The following is a 16194-nucleotide window of genomic DNA, read 5'->3' as shown; positions in this document are numbered from 1 at the left end:
ATTGTTCACTTTATGTGAGGCATACAGAAGATGGTATGGTTGTTGTGGTCATCTATGTTGATGATCTCATTATTACAGGTACACTTGAGAAGGAGATTACTGAAGTCAAGTATGGGTTACATAAAGAGTTTGATATAAAAGATCTTGGTTTGTTGAGATACTTCTTGGGTATTGAGGTTATTGATACACCTCATGGTATATGGCTGATACAAAGGCAATATGCATTGGAGATGTTGGAAAAATATGGCATGACAGGATGCAAACCGGTCGATACACCATTGGATCAAAATGCTAAGTTGATTGATGATGGATCTTATGTTGAGGATGTTACTATGTTCAGAAAGATAGTTGGTAGTCTTATCTACTTGACCATTATAAGACCAGACTTAAGTTACGCTGTTGGATTGGTAAGTCAGTTTATGCAGAAACCATGCAAATCTCATTTGGATGTAGTAAGAAGAGTTCTTAGATATGTGAAAAAGACAGCTGGATTTGGGTTGTTTTATGGAAAAGGAATCAAGCCTATACTGTTTGGATACTCAGATGCAGAATGGGCAGGTAGCTCTATGGATAGAAGATCTACTAGTGGCTATGCATTCTCATTTAGGTCAGCCATGGTAAGTTGGAGCAGCAAGAAGCAACCTCCCCCAGTTGCTTTATCAAGGACTGAAGCAGAATATAGAGGCATTGCATTGGCAGCATGTGAGCAGACATGGCTGAGATTGATCCTATATGATATGGGGATAGAGATTGATGGTGGAGTTATTATGTATTGTGACAATGTTAGCAGCATTATGTTGGCAAAGAACCCAGTCTATCATGCAAGGACAAAACATATAGAAGTGCACTATCATTTCATTAGAGGAAAAGTCATTGATGGGGAGATTGACTTGGTCCATGTGAAGATCAATGACCAAGTTGCTGATATCTTTACCAAAGCATTAGGTAAAGATAAGTTTGAGTACTTCAGGAGTGCACTTGGAGTCTTATGTGTGCAAGCTCATTCTGAGCTTGAGGGGGAGTGTTGAGAAATAAGCCAAAGGTCTAAGGCATAGTCTAAGCCTTATCATATTGTTGTATGTAAAGTGTCCTTAAGTTTGGGGGCATCTATCTTTTGAGGATACCACTTTAGTGAGTGGACTGTCTTTTGGAGATATGGTGGGAGAATATTGAAGAAGAAGAGAATGAAGAAAGCTTGAGTCTCTCCTTGCCAACTATCTTTCATTGTGCATCCCAATCGAACCTATCATCTACTTTCAGATATTGCTAGCCGCTTTCCGCGCTCCTATCTCCACGCTTCCTGGCCAATGGCCTTGGTTGATCTGCTGGCCCATAGCATTTAGGCTTTGTTTATGCGGCACTACTTGTGGTGCCATAGCTTCTCTCAATTTTGGCCATGGAGGTGGCACTGGCATGCCTATGCTTGAGAGATCATCAATCTTGTCCTCCAATATGGTCTCAACATCTTTTAGGTGTTCCTGAGCTTCCTTCACCCACTCCTTCACCTTTTTGATTGCTTTGAATTGATGCCTTGGGCTGGGGTACTCCCTGACCCTCACACTTCCTTTCTTAGCCATCTTTGGAGTTGACCTTTCTGCCTCTGTGTCGATCACTTTCTTTCTAGTAGGTAGCATCATGGTGCTCTTAGTTTTTAGCGCAACCTTTACATTCGGTCTTGTCTTTCTTCATCCTCCATCTCTTTTTCCCTATTGAGGTTGCATCTAAGTTGCTAGGCCGTGGCAATGATATGCCAGCCTGCTTGGTCTACACGCGGGTCATGATATGCAATGGGATAGGCATGGCCTCTCCAGCAAGTGTCTCAACACCAAATGGCCCCAATGGAATTGATAGCTTGTTTGTCAAACTAGAAGATGGCTTCTATCTAGGGCAATTAACAAAGAGATGAGTGATTCTGCATTCAACACATCTCTGATTGGCCTTGTCTCCATTTTCTTACTCCCATTCAGGGCAACACGAAGAGATATGTCCTGGGTGACCACAAATCCAGCATGTGATTGGTTCTGGGGTCTTCCCTCCTAAGCCTCTACCTCTCCCTCTACCTAACGCCATCACTGGTACTGGTTGGTAGTCCATAAGGACTGCATTGCCCTCTTCGTCATACAAGATGTAAGGGTGTACGTAATGCTCTTCATCATTTAGCTCTTCCATGTAGTGGATTGGAATGGCACTTGGTGGATGGGTCACGTAGGGTACATGTGGTCTAGGTATGCCAGTAGGGTTTATCTCCATCCTAGGAATGGTTGGCTTGGTGTCATTGGGTGCGGGGAGAGAAAATGGGGCTCCCCTTCAAAAGAACTTTGGTAGCCTATTCACTAGGTATGGTTGATTATATGGTTGTGAGTACACAAGACTCCTCATCAACAGTTTGCAATGCATGGCATCATGGCCAAACCTACCACACAAGGTTGAGATTGAGAATCCTGACACTCAGCTGGCAAGTGGTTTCCACCGCAATACACGCATTGGATGTGAGGTGTGTAAGGGCATGTCAGTGGTCTCATTATTTCTTGTAATCTAGCTAGCTCCATCCTCATCTACGGCTTGAGTCAGTGCCCTTGCCTTTATCTCGAGTACTTGGGCCTAATCTTTTGCTGTTGTTGAAGCTCTCTTAGGATTCCTAGAGGTAGTCTCTTCTCGACTCGAGCTCCTAGAATTTCTCTCCTTGAGTTGGTCATCCACTCTAGTGGCCTCTTCAAAGACCCTCATCAGTGCATCTCACTGTAAGCTCGAGTTGCCAGCCAAGGCCTTATAGAGCTCTTTATTTTGTATTCCATTAATGAACATTGTGGACACTAGTTTCTTGGATGGTTGCTCGTCGCCAATAGGGTTCTCTTGAAGAGACTCCTCACATGGGTCACATAATCCTGGATATCCTCCTTATCCCTCTACTTAACATTCATCAGTCACACCAGCAAGTTGTTGGAGTACCCAGGCTCAGAGAATCTCTTAATGAAGAGAATCTTGAGGCTGTTAAAGTCAGTTTGCTTGGCAACATCTAGACTCGTGTACCAAGTCCTACCCTTATCTCCTAAGCATAGACCAAAAGCTTGCGAGCGCAAAAAGTAAGATCGGTGAGGCCGTTGGCCTCATAGACTTGCTCAAATTGCTCCATGAAGCTATATGGTTCATCATTAGGTTGGTACATGTCTAGCTACTTTGCAACTATCAAGACTTTAGACTCGCCCTTGGAGCCCTGATTAACTCCTAATCCTACAAGCAATGAGGTTGCCATTGCAGTGGCACTTTTCTCAGTGGTAGCATTGTCTAGCAGTCACTTCATGAGAAGCTCACTCAGCATAAGATCTCCCCCTAGTGCTTGTTTCCTCTCGACATTAAGGCTTGTCCTGTTTCTACTTTCTAGGGCTAGTACTCGCTGAATCTTGTGCATTTCTATGCTCTATCGCAAGCTTCTGGCTTGTTGTTCCTAATTGTAGGTCACTATGCCTTGCAAAGCTTCCCACACTAGTCTCCTCTCCTCTTTGAGGTCTGCTATGATGTCCTCGAACGTCCTACTGTGGTGGTCAGTCTGGGTCTATAGATTGTAATTGGCTACTAACTGCAAGATTTCTATCTGGAAACCGTGTAGGTTGAGCTCTTTGTCATATTCGTAGTTAGTGCTTGTCGCTACCATGTTTGCAGTCTCGTGCTCCACTAGGTTGTTGATGAGATTGATCAAGTCGGGTAACTCCACTCCTCCAATGGTGTCGCAGTCCTAGCTCGGTCCTATACTTGGGGTTCTCGATCACTCGACTACATTTTAGGGTGTTCTCGTGCTAGTGGGTCTGTTCTGATAGTTAGGTCTGAGTGAGTTCCTTATTATTTACAAATACTCCTCAACTTAAACTCACTCGGTGGATGTGTGAGTGCGCTATCTTCCATGCACTATGTGAATTCAGGATTTTGACTTTTCAATACACTTCAAGTGATAAAACCGATGTGGGGTGTGAATGCAGAATAAAAAATGCCACTTTTTTGTTCATAGCCTAATGTGGCTCTAGATGAGTTCCTTGGCTACCCCTAATAATTGTCTAGGGTCTTTACTTCTCCCCTCTACTCGGTCAGGGTAATTCTATGGTCTATGAGTTGGTTTTGGGGTCGATTGTGACTGGTTCTAGTTAGAGGCTGGTAAAATTTTGCTAGTTCTATTTTACCCTATTGGTCCAAATCCTAGAGTCGGATGGCCCAGGTAGTGCTATGTCATTGACTCAGAGTGTCCAAGTCAGTTGGTCCAACCGGGTCAACTCTCTGAGTCGGATGGTCTGACTATTTGACTCTAGGAGTTGGACAGTTTGAGTCCCGGTCCGAGTCTGATTGGGTGTGTCTGACTAGTCCGATGTGGTTCAAATGGCATGTCCAATTGGGGTTGTCCAACTGGACATGAGGTCTCGTTCGAATGGAACTGTTTTGACAGTCTTAGTCCATGGTATTGGTTTTGACTGACTAGTCCTGTCTGATTGGTTTGGTCCGTGACTGTGGGAGTCACACGTGAGCTGTTGGGTTGACTACGTGGGTGCAAACACACGAATGCCGGTGTGATCGATGCTAGAGATTCCTAGGGTTCACTGCCTACCTTGTAACCTTCCAAAACCAATGATTAGAACATGAGGAAGGCCTGGAGGTACATGGACTAAAGGATTGGACTCAAAATCAGCACGCTCGAAACCTGCAGCTCTCTCTCTCTCTCTCTCTCTCTCTCTCAAGCCCTCTCTCTCTCATTGAAGTGTAGAAATGAGCTCTTCCCTATTGGTTTTGGACTTCTAGGGTCTCGTCCCCAACCAACCTCAACCTTTCAACTCCATATCTTGCATGCATTAAACCCTAGAACTCATTTTTTTCCCTTGTTTTTCCTATTTCACAATAGCAAAACCCTAATGTTTCCCTGCAAACTATTGGTCCTAATCTACTCTAATTGCAATAAAAATCCTATTGTTTCCCTACAAACTATTGGTCCTAATCTACTCTAATTGCAATAAAAATCCAAAATAGAAAACTGAAATGCTTCCTTCTATTTGCCCAATCACCACAAAATTGAAATACTTACATGTTTCGAAGATTAAAGCACCTAAATCTCCTACTTATAAAGAGCACCAATTTGGGGGTAAACCCTACTTCAACGCTTGATTCGAAGCACGCAAGTGCTCAAGCTTGAATCCATTTGTCCTGGCAACAACGGAACCAAAATATAAAGGGAGATCTCACTCAACCGCCAAGACCCACAAACCACTTATTCCTTCAGGAGTTTCAAGCAAGCAGTATTGGCTACCTCTCACATAGCTAACACACTATCCCTCTCAATGAGTGTAGTGAGCTTACCTTGATACCCGATTGAGTTGCCTTTCTCAAGCACTCCAATAGCTCCACGATTTGTGATGCAAGCTCAAGCATCCTCAAGCCTCTTCCTCCAAGCTCCATCCTCCATAGCCACGTGCAAGATGAGAGAAGAGAACAGAAGAGAAGAAGAAGAGAGGAGATGGTGGAGGGCTTCACCTCCAAGATCCCTCACCCTCACACACTCATTCCCTCACTCACTCACACTCCCTCCCTCGAGCACTCACATGCAAGCAAGAAAGAGAAGAGGAGAGAAGAAGAAGAGTCCACTTTGCCACACACCCAATAATGAGCTCTTCATTCACTTTTCAACTTTATATACAAAACCCTAAATCCCTTTTGGGCGGTCATCCCTTTTCTTACATGGCCGACCCTAGGCCCTCTTTCCCATAGTCCTCCTATCTTCCTAGATTCCTTTCCACCGCCTATATACCTTTACAATTTGCACAAGAGGGAGCTTGGTATTCTTTTACAAAAAGTTTTAGGGGTGCCTTATGTTTAAGAATGCACTTTTCCCTTTGACTTAGCTTGCGCTTTTTCAAAAATTTCACTTTCTTTTTGTGCTAAGATTAATAGTACTGCCATCTCCTTTTATATTATTGTTTGCCCTTGAGTCTATGAGATGATGTTGTTCATTTAGAGATTGTCCCTATATATCTAGTTATTATCATTTCTGTCTCTATCGAGACTATTGTATTGGTTTCATATATCAATATACACTTGAGAGTTTTTTTTTTATACTTCATCTTTTTCTCCATTTTTTTGACAATATTAGTCTCAATATTCAAGATGCTTATTGTAGAGTAGGATATAGGTGTCCATTTGTGTTGGCTCTGAGTACGACTACACTCTACCTTGTGGTGGTGATGCTGGGCTTGATTATACATGGAGTCCACAATCATCATTCCTCTCCATGCTAAGTTGAATGTGTATGTGTTCGCAAGGTCTACCCGTTCAAGCATGATGGTCCAGGGTTGAACATCACCATATCCTAAGTCTCCCTCTATCCTTATCAATGATACTGCCATGCACCATAGTCCCCCCTCTCATGAAAGTGTCGTTTGGGCTCCACTCCTAAGAATGGAAGCAATCTACACTCCCACCAATTGCTCCTACTACCCCATTGAAGCTAGTGGGTCCTTTCTTTGCTTTTGCTTATCTGATTGTTATCTACCTATGCCCCCTCCTTGATTTTTAGTTTTTAATAGAATGGACTACCAAACCAACATCCCATTCTCAAAGTTCTTTGGATCTTCTCATGAGGATATGGATACTTTCATTTTCCAGTTTGATGTTGCTTACAATATCAACTTCCCTAGCTAGGTCAATGAGCCTCATACATTCATTGTATTTGAATTTTTGATGTAAAAAAAGGTTGCAACCTAGCTAGTGGTAGAACATGGATAGCCCACCTAGAATGCTACATTGATTGCATTCCAAAATATATTTTAACCCAATGGAATAGATGCATAGAATTCTAAACGTCTTCATAGTCTTAAGAAAAGGAGATAAGTCAGTCTAGGCTTACACAACCAAGTTCACAATCCTAATAAGTAGAATTGACCCAAATACCCAACCACGAGATGAAATATTAAATACCTTGTATGTCCAAGACTTCAATAAGCCAATAGGTTGCAATAATTCCTATCAAAAGAAAAGCCTAAAAAAGGAAAGAGATCTAGAAATTTAATCCAAAAGAACTAGGATGATGCCATTAGTGATTCAGACTCTAATTCAAATTTGGGGCAGAAACTAGCAACAAGGAAGCTGAATCTGAGGGAAGGAGAAAATGTCCAACAAGTCCAAGAGGAAGAAAAAGGGCAAGAAAACCTTCGAGAGCACTAAAAAAAACAAGGTTAAGAATCTATGGTGCAGAAAATACAATAATCTAGGCCTTGTATAGGCTAAATGTAGCTTGAATTAGTAGTGTTTGTAATATAGCCACTCATAACATAGACTACTACTGATATAATGGAAAATATGGGATGGCAAGGTACTAGAGCAACCCTATCCAGCCAATGGAACACCATTCTAGTCAATCAAGCTTAAACACCCATAATAGCTTACACAAATTAGGAGTATTAGTAACTCGGCAGTGGTCACGGTATGCATGGTATGGGAGGAAGAGGTCAAGGAAAATTTTGGCTATTTTCTAAAAATAGTTTCTTCAGTATATGCAAGAAAGACACTAGATATTAGAGTGTCCCAAATCTCAGGCATATGATGCCCAAAAACGGCAGGGTAAGGTCCGATATCCATGCCCAAAAACGGCAGGGTAAGGTCCGATATCCATGCCCAAAGCCAACACAGTAGAAATTAAGGTGTTATCAGAGCGAGAGATCCATGTTGTAACTCAGTCCAAAAGAACTGACAAGGAAGCAACATTGAAACCCATAGGTCCTTCATTGGAAAAATAAGAGAAATTCTCCCCCACAAAGTGGCTTAGGCGCTTAGGCTAAACAAGCCATGATAAAATATACACCATCGTGTTTTGGTCCAAACATTCAATCTAGATGATGTTTAGCGAGTTCAGGCTTGAGGAAGAATCCTCTGTAGCAAAATGATGCACAAACCCTACTAGTTCACGGATTACAACTAGGTGTGAAGATAAATCTACACTTAAGTACAGGATGGAATTAGCAAAACTAGAGAATGGCCATAGGCCTAGAAATTGTGAAGTCCAAGCTATAGCAAAAGAATGGACAAGAAGTACCAATCTAGTAGCAAGAGAAAAACAAACAAGTTGCCAATTTAAACATCCTGATGTTTGACAAATGTAAGCATCTAGGGGTTTTATCCTAGTAAATAGAATAGGAAAACACCAAAAGTTCACCCCAATAAGGAGCAAGAAAAGAATCAAGAAGATAACCCTAGACAGAAACATGCTAAGACCTTGGAAGCTAATCCTAGAGGCAGTAGGAGCCAAAAATTTGATTTTGATTTCGCAAAAGCAAAAGGGAATTGGCCAAGAGTTTTTCTCATTCTAGATTCTTTGAAAGAATCAAGTAGATGAGGGACTAGTGAATATCACTATTCCATTAGGATATCTTTTAAATCTTGTACTAGCTTTCAAGAACCACCTATTTAAGATAATCCAACCAAATTGACTACTGTTATCACAGCTTGAAGTAGTAGCTATGATTGCAAATGCTCTGAAGGTTACAATTCAGAGAATCCAATAGGAGCCAGTACCACACTGAGCCCATTGTTTGAATGGACAATTCTCGTAATCCTTGTTTGGTGTAAGGACTAAATCATCCAAAATGTCCTACTCTCGATAGTAGATTTGGTGTCAATATCATCATCTTAGTAGCCTGTAAAGAATTGGGATTGATGGATTGAAAAGTAACCCCATTGTTGGTAAGAATGGTAGATTAGCAAAGGGTGAGATTGCTTAGTATCATAGACTGTGCTTTTAAAAATTGCTACAATTCAATTCTTGGTTTCTTTAGTCATTTTAACACAATATTAGCGAGTTTGGGAATCTCCCAATTCCCATTTTTTGAATACTAAAAAGGTGGCACCGGATAACATGCCCATAAGTTTCTCAAAACCATATGATGTGACCTATCATTGGAAAGCGCTTGAAAAATGGAATCTATTGAGCTATAGAGCACTTGATTTGGAGTTGGAGTATTCAAGTTATGAAAATTCCAAAGATTTGACCACATGTCCCAAACTTATGGGAAATTCCCATATTCCCCAATATGGTGTTTTTTGAATATGGACCATGTAGGCAAAGATTACCGCTTGTTGCTAGGAAGGCCTTGACTCCGCCAAGCAAGAGTAATTGATAATTGGGATAAAGAAAAACTCACTATCACTAGAATAAAAAAAGTGACTATGTTTTTAAAAAACATCATAGAGATGGTCAAATGGTGGAAGGATTAAGTGATGATGAGGAAGAGGAGTTTCTAAAGCCCAATGGAGATTTAGAGCCATAGTGCCTAAGTAATATTTTGCAAATCGATGAATAATTTGTGTAGCCATAGAATCTGCTCGATAAACCCCCAAAGAAGGAGGAGAAATGCCACAATCTAAAGAGTTTTGAGACCCGGAACTCTTGGGCTGTATGAACGCTGATGAAGATGAGGTGATTCCTAAAGCTAAGATTACAAAAGTACTAAGACGAGAGAAAATTTGAAGCTTAGTTGTAGAAGGTCACAAGAGTGAAGGAGGATGAATTGGCTACACTATTTCTGGGTCTATAGGAGAGAAAACTAGTGAAAATCAATACTCAACTAGAGCCATAATTTTGGGAACGACTCATTAGCTTACTGAATGAGTTTAAATATGTGTTTGCCTAGGATTACTAAAAAATGAAAGGAGTGGATCAAAGATTCTACCAGCATCAGATTTCCTTGAAGCTAGATGTTGTTCTAATTTGCATGCAAAGTACTGAATGAATATGTGCATGGCCAAACAAGTCAAAGAAGAATTTGATCAACTACTATGAGTTGGCTTCATAGCCCCAATAGATCAAGCATATTGGATCTCACCAATTATCATTGTCCCCAAGAAGAATAAGAAGTTGAGATTTTGTGTTGACTATAGAAAGCTCAATGCTGTCACTATTCCGAACCCCTTTCCTATTTTTTACCTAGATAGCATTCTAGATGAGGTGGGTGGTCATGATATGTATTATTTTCTAGATGGATCTAGTGGTACAACTAGCTATGACTTGCCTTAGAAGATCGGTATAGAACAACTTATAGCATGGGGTGTTTATGTGTGTACAATGATGTGGTTTGGTCTGAAGAACACCTCAACTTCTTTTCAAAGGGACATGTAGGAGATATTTGGGCTCTATTTAACTAATTTCATGAGATTCTTTTTAGAGGAGGTGTTTTACTAGGCCACATTACTTTCAAAGATGGCATTGCTATCAATCTCATGATGGTTGCAGCTATTATGCATGCCATAGTGTTGGATTCACTATCCATAGTTCTTTGATTCTTGGGACAAATTTGGTGGCATGGATTGTACTTGTGACTTTTGGTGCATTTAGCTATTCCCTTGAATCAGTTGATACATGTGGCAAAATTTGTTTTTTAGTGGAATAATGAGGTAGACCTAGCATTTCGGCACCTCAAGCTATTATTATCCAAAGTTCCCATGGTAATTTTCCCAGATTGGAAAAAACTATTTCATGTCTTTGTAGATGCTTCTCATGTGGCTAGTGGCAGTGTTTTCATGCAGGACGATTCCAATGGCTAGTTCCACCCAATCTTCTATGCCAACCAAAGATTGTCCAATGTGGAGAATAATTACTTTTTTATACTGAAAGAGAATACCTGGGTATGATCTATTCCATCAAGAAGTTTTGGTATTATTTGCTAGGGCATGCTTTTATTTTCTATGTGGATCACTTATCTCCTTGGTTTATCTAGTTAAGCAACTAAATGTGATGGGAAGATTAGAAAGGTGGATTTTTTTTAATTGCAATAATTTTAGTACAAATTGATACATTGATCGAGAGCTCCAAATGTGATTGCCAACTTTGTATCCCAACTAGATTCTAAAGAAGCATCAACTGGTGTTGATGATGAATTCTTGGATACCCACTTATTTGTAGCAACAACATATGAACTAGAGCCTAAACTACCTAATCCATCATGAACATGGTATGAGACAATTCTGGACTTCTTAGAGATAGAAGTGTCTTTGTCCCATCTCTAGAAGGATTAGTGGAAATGATTGGCTCTTTGGAGCTAGCATTTTGAGGCCATTATGGGCTAGTTATATCATCACACTCTATCTAGAGTGCTACAAAGTGTAGTTCTACCAATGGAGTAGTCTGTAGTTCTGAATAGTAGCCATTTTGATGCCAATGTGACCATCAGGAAAATTCTGCAAGCTAGATTGTGATGGCCAACCATGCACAGCAATGCACACTATCAAAGTATTTGGGGTCCAAAGTCTACCACGGGGGTAATAGTGTTAGCTATATATAGTCTGTCTATATATATCGCCCCAGGTCCCCTCTATATATTCCTATCATGTGTGCTCAGTTGACACACTTTTGGGGTTCCACTTTCGGTGTCTCATATCTCTCTTCTCTCCTCTCTTCCTTTCGTCTCTCGTCTTCCTCGCAGTTTCCAACATGGTATCAGAGCGAGGTTCTACAACATCACAAAGAGAAGTTTTCTTTATTGTTTTATTTCTTTGCTCATTAGCAGACCTTTGTTTCATGACATTTTGTCAATTTCGTTGATGGGTCGTGCCACTTTCGATCATAGTAATTGTTTTCAAGCTGAGGCAATAGTTTTTCATCTTTTGTTATAAGTTATGAAGCTTGAGTTATGATTTTTTGAAGCCCGTCATGGTATTAGGCTTGAGTTATGCTTCATGCAGCTCGTGTTGCATATCACTTGTCAAGCTATTAAAAGGCTTTCTCTACCCACACCATCTGATTGTTCAAATGTTTTATGCCTCATGGTTTGAATTGTGGAAGAGTGAGAGATTGTTAAGATGTTTTATGCCTCATGGTTTGCTTTGTGGAATAGAGAGATGTTTTATGCCTCATGGTTTGATTCATGGAAGCAAGAGAGAGGACATTCATGGAAGAGAGAGAGAGGACGACAGAATCTAATAGTAATGATAGCACTTTCTTGCTTTTACAGCTTTCCAACATTAGTGTTTATGCTGGATACATGTTGTTGGCATAGTCTTCCAACCCAACAAAACTCTGCAATTAATCCCTTAGTTATATGTTGGACCAGCAATCTGTTGAGATATCGAGCTCCACTCGTGATACGCCAGGGTGACCGTTGTGTATTTATGTCACCAACTTGTCAGTTGCAGACGCGGTTGGTACACCGCCCATGAATAATAGCTACATGATAGCTATCCTTATCTACTCTAGTTCGTGGCTCAGTTAGTATGCCACCTTAGTTAGTTGAGTTTGGTTTGAGACCCATATTTAGGGTTCTTCTATTTCTTTGTACTAGAGTTTTTTTGGCTTACACAACTAAGAAGAGGAAAACTGTTTTCAGCCTCCACCTCTGTGTGTATTCCCCCATTGTGCAAGCAAGAAAGCTACAAGTGAGACTCCTTCCTTCTCTCCCACAATCTTGACATGGTATCAGAGCCTTGTTCGTGGTAAGGAGCTCAAGAAAGCAAGCCAAGCTCGCGGTGTTCTGGTAAGAGGAGCAGTGTTGCTTTCATTTTCTGTTTTGGGAGCAGATCTCTGCAGGTAGCACAGTCGGAAAGTGCAGGAGTGCATTATCTCAGGTTCAGACGCCCTTCGCGGTGAAGCAAGAGGGCAGTATATGCTGCGGGAGGGGGCTTTAGCCCTTGGCAACCTTGTTTTTTTATTTGAGGCCATTTCGGGGCCTGTTTTGGAGGCGGAAGTTTTCTGCACGCACTCAGGAAAAGGCTCAGTTTTATGCTGTGCAGCCACTGTTCTACAGGTCGGTGAAAAGTTACTGTAGAAATTGCATCGCATGCTTGTGCGCAGAGACATTGGGAGTTTCAGAATCATCCTTGGTTCCTGTTTATGCAAAATCGTCACTAGGAAGTGACTGTGTGGTCAAATACCACTTTCGCCAGTTTTGCAGATTTGCCCTTGTGAGGGTGAAGCTAAGTTTTTGCAGTGACATAATTTTTTCGCAGTGTTCTGTAATGGCGTCTGATTCTCTTTCACAGTTTGTAACTGAAAAGCTTGACAAGAACAACTTCCAGGCATGGAAGTTTAGAATGACGAATTTCCTTATGGGAAAAGGATATTGAGAATTTGTTGCAGGAAATGAAGAAGAACCAGTTCTTCCTGATGTTCCCAATCAACAGCAAATGCAGGCATTCAAAGCATGGCATGAGAGAGCCAGGAAAGTTATGTACTGGCTGTCTATCAGCATTTCAGACTCTATGATTGTGCATATTCAGGATGCAAGTACGCCAAAGGAGGCATGGGATACTCTGTCAAAGATGTATAGCACAAATACGCAAGCCATGAAAATGCAGCTCAAGCAAGAGTTGCACAATGTGCAAAGAGAAAATATGAGCATCAATGACTATCACATGAAGGTGAAGAAGATTGCAGATGCACTTGCTTCCATTGGGTCGCCGGTGGAAGATGATGATTTAGTTTCTGTGACCTTGAATGGTCTAGGAAAGGATTATGCACAGTTTCGGACATCCATTTCAGTTCGTGAAAGATTTCTTGATTTTGAGGAGTTGATTGCTATTCTAATTTCTGAGGAGCAGAGAAATGGTGGTGCATCTTCTTCAGGAGGAACTTCAAAAGAAACTGTCTTCTACTCAAATACTAGAAGAGGTAGAGGCAGAGGTAGAGGAGGCCGATTTGGAGGCCATGGTAGAAATCAGAATATGCAGCAAACTCAAGAAAACCAGTCCTATGGAGGAGGACGTGGTAACTCTAGAGGCAGGGGGAGCCAAAGAGGTCGTGGTGGATGGCAAAGAGGCCAAAATGCAAACAGTAATGTTGAATGCTATTACTGTGGTAAAATGGGTCATATGGCTAAAGACTGCTATAAAAAGCAGAATGACATCATGAATGGAAAACTGCAACAAGGGAACTATGCATCTTCTAGTAGACAGGGTGATGACAGAAATGAGCATTTGTTTATGGTGCAGCACATGAACAATTCTGTGACAAGTGCAGAAGAAAGCAATGATGTATGGTATGTTGACTCAGGTGCATCAAACCACATGACAGGTCATGCAGAATGGATGGAGGATGCAAGGAAAATGGAAAAACCAGGATTTGTGGAGTGGTGATGACACTGCACATCCTATTGTGCAGATTGGAAAAATTCCTTTGTCTATGCAAGATGGGAAAAAGAAATACCTATCCGATGTATTTCATGTCCCGAATATCACCAAGAATCTGGTTTCTGTTGGTCAAATGGTTGAACAGGGCTTGCAAGTCAGATTTAATCCTCATGGATGCTTTGTTGAGGATATGAAAAATAAAGGTCGCTTGATAGCAAAAGGAAAGAAGAAGGGCAGAATGTTTACGTTGGATGCAGACATGTCTGAATTGAGTGCAGCAATGTTTGCACATGGGACCGGTGTAGTTGCAGATATTGATATCTGGCATAAACGCATTGGTCATGTTAATGTACAGCGACTTAAATCAATGCAGGCCCAAAATATTGTTGCAGGATTGCCTAGATTCAAGGTTGCAGAAATGCATAAGGTATGTGAAGCCTGTCAGTTTGGAAAACAGGCAAGGAAACCATTTCCTAGACATGTTCAAGAGAGTAAGAAGCCATTGGAATTAATCCACTCTGATGTGTGGACTACTAAAGCTGCATCTCTTGGAGGCTGTCATTATTTTGTTACTTTTATTGATGACTATAGCAGAAAAGTTTGGGTGTATTTTATGAAAAAGAAAAGTGAAGTTTTTGGGCATTTCAAAACTCTTAAAGCTATGGTTGAAAAAGAAACAGGCCTGCAAATAAAATGCCTAAGGTCAGATGGAGGGGGAGAGTACCTCTCAAATGAGTTTGCAAGGTTCTTGCAGGAGCATGGTATAAAGCAGCAATATTCATGCAGTCATACCCCACAGCAAAATGGAATTACAGAAAGAAAAAACATGCATATTGGAGAGGTATCTCGTGCCATGCTCAACGAAAAAGACTTGCCAAATTTTTACTGGGCTGAAGCAGTTGCTACAGCAGTCTACATAATGAACAGGACTCCCACTGTAGCAATACATGGGATGACTCCAGAGGAGAGGTATACTGGTAGGAAACCAGATATTTCTCATTTGAAAATTTTTGGTTGCATTGCCTATGTATATGCGCCAGATGAGTTGAGATCCAAGTTGGATCCAAAAGCTGAGAACTGCATCTTTATTGGTTACTCTCTGCAGCAAAAAGGGTATAGATGCTATAACCCTTCTACTCGTAAGTTTACAGTGAGCAGAGATGTTGTTTTTGATGAGATGAGTAGTTGGTATAAACCAGTAAATGTGATTGATGATGTAGATGCACAAAATAGTAATGTTGCACAGAATTCACAGCAACAGTCACAAAATATTAGTGGACCTGGAGCATTCTCTAGCAGTGGTTCACATTCTTTGCCATGGACAGGCAGATTGAGATCAGGAGAATCTTCTCAAAGCAATGCAGATAGTGGTATGCAGGTATCACGAAAAGGAAAAGAGAAGGTTGATCAGCCCATGTTTGATGTGAATGCAGGTCACTCTTATGTGGATGGTGAATCCAGTGGCTCAGAACAAAGCATTGATGATGAGTTGGGTATCCCCTCTATTGTTACACCTGGAGTAAGGAAGACCAGGGATGTTTTGAGAGCACCTGGAAGTGAGCCTACTTTGCGTAGGTCTACCAAAGCTAGGTATCCTGTGGATAGGCTGAAATATGATGGATTTACAGCCATTCACTATGCATATATGGTCAAAGTGATACAGGAACCAGAAACCACTTCTTTTGAGCAAGCCATGGGAAAAGAAAAATGGGAGAAAGCCATGGATGAAGAAATGGATGCCTTGGAAGCAAATGCTACATGGGAATTGGTACCTTTGCCTAAAGGTAAGAATGCAATTGGCTGTAAGTGGGTCTATAAGGTGAAGCACAATGCAGATGGTTCTGTGAACAGATACAAGGCAAGATTAGTAGTCAAGGGGTATGCACAAACATATGGCATTGACTATGAAGAAACATTCAGTCCGGTTGCAAGGATGGCAACCGTAAGAGCAGTCATTGCTATGGTTGCATCAAAGGGATGGTCTTTACATCAGATGGATGTAAAGAATGCCTTCTTGCATGGTGATTTGCAAGAAGAGATCTATATGGAGCAGCCACCAGGTTATGTGCATATTGTTCATCCTGAGTTTGTTTGCAGGTTGAAGAAAGCCTT

The sequence above is a fragment of the Lygodium microphyllum genome, chromosome 11 (genome assembly GCF_053477565.2).
Source record: "Lygodium microphyllum isolate KBCC chromosome 11, Lygodium_microphyllum_v1.1.10, whole genome shotgun sequence".
Classification (NCBI taxonomy): domain Eukaryota; kingdom Viridiplantae; phylum Streptophyta; class Polypodiopsida; order Schizaeales; family Lygodiaceae; genus Lygodium; species Lygodium microphyllum.
Note: the sequence above shows the minus strand (reverse complement) of the source record.